Source organism: Chrysemys picta, chromosome 3 (genome assembly GCF_011386835.1).
Source record: "Chrysemys picta bellii isolate R12L10 chromosome 3, ASM1138683v2, whole genome shotgun sequence".
NCBI lineage: Eukaryota > Metazoa > Chordata > Testudines > Emydidae > Chrysemys > Chrysemys picta.
Genome location: NC_088793.1, coordinates 147455660 through 147469293, shown reverse-complemented (window position 1 = coordinate 147469293; position 13634 = coordinate 147455660).

Here is a 13634-nt window from a genome sequence, read left to right as displayed (position 1 = left end):
GGGTGGGTAAGTATTGTTATGCTCATTTTACAGATGGGCACATGGTGCAACCTGTTCAAGCAACTCACCCAAGGTCTGTTTCAAAGCTGGAAATAAAACTTGTGTCTTTACTTCCAGTCCCCTGCTTCTAACCACTAGTGCACACTCCCCTCCTACCACTGGTCATATCCGGGAAGGCCAGACTCTCAGGCCCTTGTTCTCACATGTTAGACCACACTGCCTCCCATTTTTCATTAACTGACAGGTATTTCTAACAAATCCTGGCATAAATGTTATCTGACCGAAATGAAAACTTTGAGATGCATGTAAAATGCCACCATTTTATGTCCGTTTTTCATTGCAGTTAATAGAAATGGGTAGCTGGGAAAGGGTTGTGCATGTGTTGGTGAGCATGTATGCATAACTGCTTCTATATTCATGCATCTGTATTCATATATGTTTGTGTGAAGGCATGTATAGTTTGCCTCCCCATTTTCCTGCATGTGTGTATCTATTTGTGCGTAAGACTGCGTGTGCCTGTGTGTTTGTACATGTGGCACTGCACCCTGGAGTGTGCTCCGGCCTGCTAGCAAGGAAGGGTAGATCTGACTAAAGCTCCTCTAACATTTGAAAGCACATTTGCCTGTGCACATTAAGCTGCGGTCAAACATCATCCACATGCTTTGCAATGTCCTCATTAGAAGCAACTCTGCAAAGATGAAGGTCTCAATCGGCAGAAAGGGTGTGTCAGGTCTTTGGATCCGGGTGTGTAAACAAGGGCACAACAGATTTGGAGAGTATAAACTCTGCAACCCTATAAGACTAAACTCCTGTGACATATTTATGTTTCCTCATACACAAATCACATTGACTCTCACACTCCCCTCTCACGCGGCGTCACTGGACTTCAAACGGAGCAGAGGAGGCAGCTGGATTCATTAAACAACATCTTGGGCACCATGAACATGTGCCAGATCATAAGGAGGAGAGTCACAATTAAAACGTCAAACTGGATCACATTGCTCTAACAAAGTCGGAGAGGATTTCCCTCTCTGTGCCTTTCTGTTTACCCTGTTTCGGGAGCTGAGACTGCTTTTTCCATGCTGTGGTTTTCATCCCACGCGGGAGACATACACACTAGATTGTTCGTACAATATCTGCTTCCTACATGATATAATTTGTTGACCACCGAGTTAAAATGTGGAACAGAAGCAGATGCCTGAGAGGGAACGCTTTATAATATCCTGCTCGGAACTAACCCTTCTTACAGATTTTGGGGGCTTCTTTTCCCTTTCTTTTCATTAATTATTATGATGAACCCCACCACTACTTTGAGAGTCACTGAAAAAGTGACACAGAAGAGCAAAGTACTTTACAAATAGGAATAAGTTTCGGCCCTGTAAGGTAGGTAAATAATGTTGTTTCTATCTTGTGAATGGAGCAACTGAGGGACAGAGAACATGAAAGGTGAAATTTTGTGGCCTGTAAATCACACTACCTGGTCAGAATGGTCCCTTCTGGCTTTAACATCTAGAAACCTAAAGGCCACAATTTTCAAAGGTGAATACCTCAAGTTAGGCCTGTTTAAACACCTAAATAAAAATGGGAGCTTCAGGTGTTCAGCACCAGTAGAAGTCAACTCACTTTTAGGGAGATGTCTAAATGTGGATTTAGAGGGCTAACTTTAGAGTCACTAGGTAACAGTTGCCTCCTCTCATAACAGTGAGTCACTGACAAGGGCAGGACTAGAACTTGGGACATCTAACTTGCAGTGTCCTGGCTCTAACTGCTACATCTTATTGCCTCTCCACAGAGATTTACAGGAAAGCAGGCCCTAGCATTTTTGAACATGTAGCCCTTAATTGCTCCATGCCTCAGTTTCCCCATCTTTCAAATGGGGATAATTGAGAGAAGAGTTGTCAGTAGAACTGGTTGAAAAAATGTTCAAATGTGGATGGGGGTTTTTTTTGGACAGACAATATCTTTTTTTTTGACCACACAGAAATTTTTGTGAAAAATGGCCATTTTTTGTCAAAATATTTTGAGTTTCTCTTAAAAAATGGAAACATATTTTTTGGCAACTGAAAATAAAAGTATTTTGATTGTCAGGCATTTGGATGGGGTGTGCTGGCCAAAAATGGAAAATTTAAAAAAATTCCACACAACCAAAAAAAAAGTCATATTCCTCAAAATTTTTCACATGGGAAAAAAACAATTTCCCAACCAGCTTTTATGATGAGGATTAATTAATTGGAATATGTACTGTGCTTCAGGGATATGAATGCTATACAACTGGCCAGTGTTATATAGTGCTTTTTAGTGGTTGCTATTGAATTTGGCATAAACTGGGATCTGGGATTGAGGTTGCTTCCTTAAGACACAGCAGATGGCTTATATCCCTCTGAAGAATATCTTGGGCTTTGAGACAGCTCTTTTTGACCTTCATAAACACATCCCTCACTTTTGTATACTGTGGTGAAAGCCTCACAAAGTTTCTCCTGGCTGAAACTCCACCAGCTTGGTGCAGGCATATTCAACAGCTGTGGGTGTGAGTCTGAGCTCTGAGATTCCCCTGGGAGAGGAAGAAGTAATGTCTGGGGAGAAAAGGACTGGAAATAGATGCTACAGGCCAATGTCTGTAGCAACTGAAGATGTGTCCAAACTAGGAAAACAATCAGGTAATGGCCTGTGTTAAAATGGTTCCAGTAAGTCTAGTCCTCTCTGAAAGGAGCAGAGCAGGTACAATTTTTTTCATTACTGAGCACAATCTGAATCAGGTTTCAGACTATTTTTAGCTGAGGACCAAGAACAACTCTCTGGGGTAACACAACCTTTGGAATCTCCACTAGTACAATAATTTTCTTTTCTATGGTCTTCCTAACATCCCTAACCTCCAGATGCCAGAGGGGACAAAAACACTATGGCAGGACTGTTCTCTCTTCAAGCAGCAGGACAAAATCAGGCTCCTGATGTTTGCAAGGCAATCCCGGTGTTGAAGAAACAATCCAATGTCTTGCAAGCTAGCTTACTAAGGCAATGGTAAGAGAGACACAGAGAGAGAGAGAGAGATTAGGTAGATAGAACTATCGGAGGGTCCCTTATTTTGGTCCCAATCACAATGTTGTGATTTGGTAATGTTATAAAGTGACTTTTAAGTTCTGTAGAACAACCATAAAAGTTGCAACTTAAAGTCCGTTCCCACCATCATCTGCCTCTTTCACTGGTTTTCTATCCATATTCTCATCCTCTATCCCTTTTATTGGCTTTGTGTCCATGCCCTGCCCCCAGTCAGGTTCACTGGCTTTCTGTTTCTCTCAGAACCAATTCAAGATCACCTTCATGGCTTTTAAACATTATCTTGGACTTTCTCCACTGACTCCTCTTCCCTCATACCCATTTGATTCACCTCATTTAATCTCCAAACTACGGGTCAAATTTTCACAAGGGCAGTATCCTTCTTACAGGCCCAGTTTGCACCCACTTATGTTATGTCCTCTGTTGAGTTGAGGGCACATGTCCTGGTACTTGTGCCTCTAACTCCAGGCACAATGAGAGGGAAGTTGGCCTTTATAGTTAAGACACTGGGCTGGGTTTCAGGAGATCTGGATTTAATTCTCATCTCTCTCTTGGCTAAACTGCAGCCTGTCTCTTTCTGTAGCTCAGTTTCTCTGGCTGTGAAACAGGGCTATAATGACATGTCCCGATCTCACAGAGGTGTCATGAGGTATCCATTTCAATAATGAAGTATTAGGATGCTGTGGGGATGAGTGCCATAGAGAGCTCTATCAAATAAATTTAATAAATTGCAGCTGCAGAAAGGGAGACTTGCATTTTTGAGTTCACATCCTCCTATTCTCCCTCTATCTGAAATTCTCACCTCCTCCCTTCCAACCAATGAGTCACCGCCCAGCTCACTTTCCAACCTCATCCCAGACCTTTGCCTAAGACTGTGTCTCCAGGCAGCACTTTGGGATAAGGCATATTATATTGTGTTTTGTAGTGGCTCCTCTGCAATCTGTGTTTCTCCTGCAAAATTACAGACACAAATGCAGGCTTGTGAATCAGTTGGTCTGTGCTTTTGAGATCCACACAGATTCACCCTTTTATAGAAAGGTCCTATTAAATTTCATAGACAAGAATAAGCCTTTCTGCATTTTTTTTAACCACTCAGGATATGTGCTGTACCTGCCGCTTACTGAGCGAATCCTAATAATCTCATTGTTTCCTTGTGGTTTACCCATTTGTTTATTATATCCACCTGTTGCCTCTAGTTCGATACTTAAATTGTAAGCATTTTGGAGCAGACATGCTTTCAGTATGCGTGTACAGCGCCTGACACAATGGGGACCTGATCCCTGACAGGGGCCTCTAGGTGATACCATAATACAAAAATTAATGATGAGCCTATGTAATCTAATAGAGCTTTATATCCCTGCAATAGAAATCTATAGGTTGTTTAAAGAAATCTATAGAAAGGCTCTCAATCCATTCTTTGGGTTTATAGTGTAATTTCTGCAGAACCCTATAGATCTGATCACTATTAAATTCCATAGGTCTCCTGCATAAGAAATAAGGAGAGCTCTAGTGCAACCAGCATTCTATAGGCTCCAATCCGGATCACAGATCCATTAGACTAGGCGCTGTACAAACTGATAGGAAGATTTGGTCTCATTACTTTCCTACAGTCTCTTTACTGCAGTACAGGAAGAGAAAGGGTCTGGAGTTACAATCCCTGATTTTATTTTCCATCTCACCTTTCACCATGCCCCAGGCACTGTCCCTGCCCTCTGAGCAAACAGACAGCTCCAGTCCCATGTGCTCTCGGCCTCTCACCTTTCACCAGTACCTTGCACTGTCCCTCCCCATGGATAAACAAACAGTCTCATGCACGATCAGTCCCTCATCTTTGAATAGCTCTTTCCCACACAGACCATGAGGGCAGAGTTTCTTTAACTGAGTCATAATATTTCCTCTTGTAACCCAGAAGTGAAAGAACGGGGTGGCCGGCAGAACTGCTGGTAGTTTTTTTCCTCCCTTAGCCCAGGGCCCTGCAGCCCCTAAAGCCCTTGCATTCCAGGTGGCCCTGCCGGGGGGTGGGTGGGAGGGTAGCTCCCAGAATCGTGGCAATGGGGGCGGTGCCGTGCTGCGCAGAGCCACCTGAACACCACCTGCACCAAACAGGAGATGCCCCAGGTAAGTGCTCTGCGCTTCCTGCCTGCCCCAGCCCTGAGCCTCCTCCCGCACCCCCACCCTGAGCACCCTCCTGCATCCTAACTCCCTCCCAGACCCTGCACCCCACCCTGAGCCCCCTCCCTCACCCAAACCCTAATCCAGACCTTCAAATCGCTGTATCACAGTGTTAAACCAAGATTTTCAGAAATAATGAAGCATATTCAATCACATTGCTCTCACTAAAAATATTAATAATAATTTTTTTTGTGAGAGCAAAAAGGTTTTTTGTACCGTTAAATAAAATACAATAAAAATTATTTTAAAAATATTGTTTATTTCATCTTTATCTCATCCTTTTTTAATTTCTATTTTTGGTATGTTTTATAATGTACATAATATATTAGTATAGTAGTACATGCATATAATTTATACATAAATAAATATACATATATTGGGGGGGGTGCTCAAAATTTTTTTCCTGATAGGGATGCGTGATCAAAAAAGTTTGGAGACCACTGGAATATAGACAATCACTCCACTTCCTGGTATGTGTAGCTGCGTCGCGGTTGGTATCTGCATGGTTCTAGGAGGAGAGTTTATCTGTTAACTTGTGCTCACATAGCAAGATGCTATGGCAGAGGACAAGGGTTTCAGGGTATATGTCTATACCTCAGCGGGGAGCCATCCTACCAGCATAGGTAGGCAGACTCATGCTAGCAGGTCTCGGGCTAGTGCGCTAACAATAGCGGTGTGGACATTGCAGCTCAGGCAAAGAGACAGCCTAGACATACAAACTCACCCCGAGGAGGCCAGGTGGGCTTGAGAGCCTGAGCTGCCACCTGAATCATAACGTCCCTACGATTATTTTTAATGGTCTCGCTCGAGCCCTGCTAGCATGAGCAGAGCCACAATAAAGAATTTGGGGGCCATGTACACTATGAAAATTGCCCTCCTCACTGTCAAATTTTGCCCCCGCTGCCCCCGTTATGGTGAGTACGTGGGCGGGAGGCTGGGAGGAATTGGAGCGAGTGGCATTGAGACCCAGCGCCTGGTCATGGAACCACTGAGGTATAGCCCGTCACAACTCCACCCATCCAACCCTGGTGGTAGGGGTCCCCTTGAGATGGGGGCTCTGTGCGAGTGCATCAAGTGCACATTGGTTAATCCAGGCCTGAGCACAAGTCTGTCTGCATGGGCTGTGAGGCTCATTCCCAGTTGCAGTGTAGACCTACCCTTAGATTTCACAACAACGGAGGCATAGGAGCATAAAACCCCCTCACATCACCTGGGACCAGATTCATCCCCAGACCTCTGCCAGCACTGCTCCAGGGTCAGGGGCTGCACAGACCGGCCCACAGAATCAGGTCCTCATGGATCCCCACCCTCCTGCACTGTGGGGCTGTCAGCTACAGGAGAGGACTGTTTCCTAGGTTGGCTCATCAGGAACCAATCTCCATAGCTACTGCATGGTCTACCCACAACATCTGAGGTATGCATCTCCTGCTGTGTATTTAGGCTGAGATTTTCAAAGCTGGGTAAGGGATCTGAACACCATTAAACTTAGCGAGAACCGGGCATCCAAATATCTTAGGCAATGATGACAATCTCAGCATGCGTGTTTAACAAAGCCACACAAGTGCCACCTTTTAGGAAAAGAGAAAGGCAAGAAAGAGAGGAAGTAAGAGAGGGCATCTTCCTTGTTTCCTTCTATGTTAAGCAGGTAACCTTGTGCTTCTGTGCTATTTTGGTGTTGACATTTTCGGGAGGGTACCATAATGAGACACAAATGCCAGAAACTTAAAATAACAAGAACCTAAATGTGATTCCCGGGTTGCCACCTAGCGATTGACCCATTAATAATAGCTGCTGGTTTCTATAATTCAACATGACCTGCATGGAATCACTGAGGTAATTATGAAGGAGGGGGAGGGGAACAGAAGGTGCTGTTCAGAACACTGAGCCCCATGACTGTATCTCTGTATATTTGATTCATTGTCTGATGCTAATTTGTTTAAGAAACCAGGCTCACTCCAGCCCTGGAACACACATTTTCTTGAAGTGCTGTAATATTTCAGTACACTAAAGGTCACGTGTATTGTTTCCTCTCTAATCACATGCTTTAATGATCATTTCAGTTACAGGGTGAGTATCATGTACTGGCAGGCTGTTAATACAGTGAGTTTCATGTAGACACAAAGCAAATACGGAAAGAATACTACGTAAGTGACTGTGTGATACAAAGATATAATCCAATGACGGGCTTTCGAGACCTTGTAATCCACCTGATTATGGAACTGAGCCATTTGTCACCCAAACCCACACATGCAATTTTCTTCTACTTTTTTGTTGTCTATTCTGTTATACATTATAAAGCACTTTGCTAGGTTCAGCCAGTCAGGCTGCTAAACCAGATATGCTCTTCCTGATTGTTAAATCAGCACAAAAGCCAGAGGGAAACCTGTCTGCAGTCCCTAAGGCTGAAGCACTGTGATGCTTGGATGTTGCTTTGCTTTTTTTAGCAAGGCAGCCACTGTGCAAAAGGGCTTTATGTAATAAAAGCAACCCACTTTATTTTCAAATCCACATCACAGTTTATAAATGGGAAGAAGTCAGTGCTCCTCCCCTAGTGAAACTTCAGAGCATTGGACTGAGCACAAAACTGAGGCAAACTTTTTTCTTTAATGGCCATCCTGGAAAATCCCGCTTGACTTCTGAGACACATCCTCCCACAGAGACTCTGGCAAGCCAGTTGTGCTAATGCAATCTGAGCTGCAAGAGGAATCTGTGTGAAATTCACCTGATTAAATTATTAGCCTCATGCCCTGGGAAACATTTCATGAGGCTGCCCTGGAGCCTAGATGGTTTGGGTATCAGAACAACAGGGAAGAACAGCCCAGTCTAGATAGTTTGTTTTTAAACTGGAAGTGCTCTAAGCCTGTCACAGCATCAGAGGCACAGGTTGCTTATTGCCTTAAAATTGAAGATCCCAGCTGGTCTGATATATCCATGCTGGTCCCCCTGTGTTGCTGGCCCCCTGCAATTATCTGTAGCACAACCACTTCCTGAAAGCAGATATTCAATATATGAAACCTTAAGATAGGAGATTTAGGGATAAATCTTGCCCTTCCCCAAAAGAACCATACATTAGTAAGCATGGATGAAATGGCCCAGAGAGCCTGGCTCAGGGTGGGCAGCTGCCAGACAGTTTGCTTCCTTTCTGAAATGGATCCATGCATATCCTTGGCTAGTACATGCTACTGGCTGCAGGATACTCTGTAGCCAACTGGGCGCTCGATACACTGCTTCCTAGCTGGCAGAGTGCTCCCTACAGGGGCCATGGGGTGCCCGCCAGCATTACAGCTCTGTCTCCTTCCTAGCTAGCTCTTGAGCACTAGTGTAGGTGGAGATCCGTCCCAACTGCTTGTGCGAGGGAGTGGAGGAAGGTCTTACATTCAGTTCATGCCTTCTATGCTTTGAGGCTGCATTCCCCAGAGTGCACTGTGCTTTATAAAACACATGGAATTAGAACCTGGCCATTTGGATGCACTGTTGCCCTGCTAGGCTCTGTCCTGTGCCAGCTTAACCCTAGGGAAATTGGCCAATTTTAACCTCTCAAGACATGTCAGTATCTATCCATACCTGACACAAAGGATAATTGAACTGTGGACGTCTGCTACGAGATAGCACTGAGATCAAGAGCTAATTGTCGTCTCTGGGTTCTCTGCAAGGACAGTTTTAATATGCTTCACTACCTCATCACTGCTGCCACTGACACCTCACAACTACGTTGCGACAACTTCAGCAGCAGTCTGTCTTGTTGAGCACAGAGCTGAGCATTCATTCTGGCCTCCATTTTGAGAAAAAGAGTAGGAAATGACCCTGGTGTCCAAAGGCTTATGGGAGTTTCCCCCGGGACTTAAGTAAGTTCCTGTGACACAGAGTCCCATTGGTGGGTCACTACTCTGTGTCCGCAACACTTGTCAGGCCTGACACACTCACTACACCTAACACACTGTTGTCATAATCAATACCTAAAAGGTGGCATGTAATATATCATCGGAAAACTAATAACTCATTGATCATTAATATACTGGTGTGATGTATGTAAGGGAGGTATGCAAAGAGTTATAAATATGTGCTAGAATTATGTCTTATATTGCGCTTGGCAAGCAATGCATAAGCCCAGTCTGCCCTAGACAAAGGAATGAGTATTTGTTTGTCTGACCACCCTGGTTGTCAGGCAGAGACAATGAAGACACATTTACAGAAAAGGTGAACAAAAGCCATCAACATACCAAGTCGGCCCCCTGAACTATCAAGACAGGGGGTCTGAATCTCAAATGACAAGCAATTGAATCAGCTGATTGTATACAATGTTACTGTATTATAAAAGTGTATCGAGTAAAGTCTTTTATGCAAACCTCTGACACACTGGTGATTAATATCTTCATGGAATGTATGTATTAACACTATGTGAAGAATTATGGATACTTAGAGATATTATGCTTTAAAGTCTGTGACCAAGCACAGGGAGAAGCAGGTTCTGTCTTGGACAGGAGGGAAGGTAGCTATTTACCTGTCTCCAGTGTAAATTAAGCACTATGGAATCAAAACAACGGAACCCCTATTTACATATGAATCAGTATGGAGATGGGAAGTCAACAAGAAGGGAAGAACAGCAGAAAGCCTTCCTGCCTCTTGAAGGATGGTCAATGAAAGCCTGGCACCTACACCCCAGCAGGAGAGAGAAGCTTTGTCTGGGCTTACTTTTACTCTAAACCAATTCAGTGCTTCGATTGAAATAAGAGCGTTTGTCAAAATCCAGTTCAATTAATGAGCTGCGGTGTATTGGCTCTATAAAGGAGCAATGAACTTAATAACTTCTGTGAGTGTTCCAGGAGAGGGCTGGATGATTCAGGGAGATATCTTTGGGGAGCTCAGGAGTTGGGCCTCATTGTTTGTTATGTGCAAGGCAAGGTTTGGCCTGGCAGAGTCCCGTAGAGTTTGCTGGCAAGGCAGACGAGCTGGTGTGTCACGGAGTTGTCATACAGCTTAGCAGCAGCAAAACTCTCATTTGCTGAGGTTCAGAGGGGCAATGCAGTAACTCCCAATTCTGGGAACCCCAACAGATCGTCACATTGGCAGACAACTTTGGGGGAATTCGGGACAAGTAGGGTGTTGGGATCACTCTGCAAAAAAGTAACTGGGAAGTAGAAGCCACGGTGTGACCTGCATGCTTGTCTGCTGACTGTTGGTGTCAGCACTGTGAGCCACACCAGCATAGCTTTTAAGGAACCCAGAGCTGAAAGACAGGTGGCAACACAACCCCTTCCTGGTCTTGGTTGAACCCCAAATTGTCACAGTTCCCCAAAGCATCATGGGAGATTAACCTCTTCTCCCGCAATTCCCTTTTTCTCATGGAAGTCCTTTGGATGTCCCTGCTTCAGGGAGCTATGCTGGGAATCATGTGACAGGAAATCAGAGACAATGCAATAGCAACGGGTAGTAATGCAAGCCTGGACGCAGAGCAAAGAAACAGTTCACAGCTAATGTGGACATCTCACACCACTGATACTTGACCCAGTGCTGTCCCACCGGCTCAGTTACGTGAACTGCTCAATTCTCTAGTGTAGAAACAGCTGTGGGGGCAGTGCTGGTGGGAAGTGTAGACCTAGACAATGGCCATACCCTGGCAAAGCAGAATGGCTGCAGATGCTTGGGAAAATGGCCGCAGATGGCTAGACACCCTCTGTCAATTTCATTTGCACCTCCCTGTATCAGCATGAGTGAATCCAGCCTTGCAAAGTTCAGCTATGGTTTAGCATTTAATATATTTTTGTTCGACTGGAAACAGGTTCCTGTTGTATAGGTCACGTAATATGGACTATTTTACAGAGAGCTGCAATATAGTCTAATACCCGTAGCGAGTCCCAAGTATGTAAGGACAGTATGTATCCTTCTCAAGTGAGTCACGGCTAGAATATATTTGGACATATACCATATGTGGGAAATGTATTTTCTCAATGGGATGGACCTGTAGCCTCTCCTATGAAATGGCAAAGGCACCCACTTTGGAGTCATTCCACCTGCTGTAAAAAAGCGGCAGTTCTTGGCAGAGCAGGATATGCTCTTTTGTAAATGGTTTCCCCAAGCCATGCCTTCCTGCTCTGGAGCTCTGATTGCCAAGCAGTCTGAAGACAGATAGTACAAGACAATCAGTTTTACAAAAACTGCTTATGCTACCTCCTGGTGCAGTGCCAGGATCCCACACGGATCAGCCTGACCCAGCCAATGAAATCATCGAGAAAGAGAAAGGGAGAGACGGAATCCTGAGATCCCCAGAAACAAAATGTTAAACCCTCCCACCTGATTTGTAAAACAAAAGCCAGCCCAGACCAAATATAAACCAAGGCTCCACAGCCAAAACAACCAGGCTGGAGAAGGTCAGACAATCTGAAATGTGCATATCACAGGAGGACGGACGTGCCTCTAGCCTGTTTGAGTGGGGAGGTCACAGATTTCTGTCTTTCATGACAGAGTTATTGGAGGGTCTCTGACCTCTGGCCCTATTTCGAAGATAGGACTTGCTGGATTGGATGAAATCAGTGGTCCATCTACTCATAGGCTGGCATCTTGTGTCTGAGGATGCCTAGGCCAGACACTTCAGAAAGCATACGAATCCCCTTCCCCCACAACACACACACTTTGCAGCTGGCCAACTCTGCAATCCTATGCTGGGGATGGGTGGAGGTACGAAAAGGGGAGGGATTTCTTCCTGACCCCACCAGATGAGCAGTTTTTGCCTGAAGCATGAGGATTAGTAAGCTAATAGCCCCAGTACTGCAGGAGGGAACCCTCCAGAAATGCAGAAAGACACATTTTCTTTTACCCATATTAAAGGTGTTGCTGTTTACTGTGTTTTGTTCATAACTGGTTACACACAAAGCTCTCAATTCACCCCGATGGGAAAATGTACCCACCAGCTGCACCATAGGGAGGGTGACCGACCTTGGGGGAGGGCAGGCCTTACTGTCAAATACCTTCCCCCATACCTGACGGGGTGCCATTAGCTTTAAAGCCTGGAGCCGGCCCTGTTAGGAGGGGTGGGGAGCCAATGTGGTCCCTTCCCTTCCTCCTCCCACAACAGCCTGTTCTCTCTGGGCATCTAGTAAGGGAGAAGAGCATGTAACTCCTTCTCTCATCCACCTGGGCCAGCCCCAGTCCTAACTCACTGGATTTGCTGAGTCAGCCGTTCCATTCTGCTTTCTGGAATAGGGATGCACACCTGAGACTGAGCTCTCCCTGAGCAGAAAGTCTACATTGCAAGGACTGGCAGAAAGCATGAAATGGAGGAAAATGTGGCTGGACTCAGCTGAAGCTAATTGCTCCATTAGAGAAGGACACCGGGAACTATAAAAAGGCAAAGTTGTGGACACAGCCTGGACCAGACTTTGACGAGACTTGAGAATGAGACTAAGAGAAAGGCAAAAGTTGTTGATGAGGCCCTTGATTTTTTGAATTTTGGCTGCAAAAAGCCCTTTTGCCTTTGCTCTTTGAGCTAGTTCTGTGATTTACCACTTGGGGTTGTTTCTGCTGTGCTGACATTGGCTTTCCCTCTTCTTTCTTTCTTGGCTCTTACACTGATTTTAATACATGACAGGCCTATGCCTTCTCACCCTGTGGTTGCAAAATTTCTTTAAAATCCTTTTGTGAGGGACTTTGTCACAAGCCCTTTGAGAGCCTATTCATTGGTTCTTTGATCCATTATTTTATTAACTCTTCCAAAGAAGTGGAACAGCTCCTGGTAACATGATTGCTACTGCCGGGCCCAGATCTTGCTTTGAGCTGGCTGAAAGTGAAATTTGAAGCTGTTCACTTGTGATGTTACAATGAAAGCCCATGGGAGTTTAAAGATCTCATAGAAAGTCAATATGCTGAAACTTTCTAGTGTGAACTAACAAGTTCAATGAAGATCTTTGTGTGACCAGTTCAGAGTTACCTACAATTACAATCACAATTACTTACAAATGTAGGTTCTAGCTCTAAATGGTTGCAGAGGGAAGCCAGAGAACGTGAACTCTAAAGGCTCAAACACAAGAAGGCAAATAAAAAAGAAAACCCAATTAAAAAAAAAAAATTCTCATGATTCTTAAGCCAAATCTCATGATTTTTTGGGCGGGCTGACTCATGATCTTTGAACACTTGAGGTTGCCAATACTGCAGTTTTGGCATATAAGTTTCTTTGCAGCTCACAACTGGTGAATTGGAACAAAGTCAGAATGAAAACTAAACATGGACTACAACATACAGGGGGTCATAGTCCAAGGAGAAGTGAATAGGAGCAATGTGCAGAAGTTGATAAAACGTTACTTTAACCATATTTGTACCGTGGCTAGCACAATAAGGCCCCAATCGGAGCTGGGACCTTTAGGTGCTATAACAAAAATAATGTGAAACCTGAGAAGTAAAGATAGTAGAGCCAG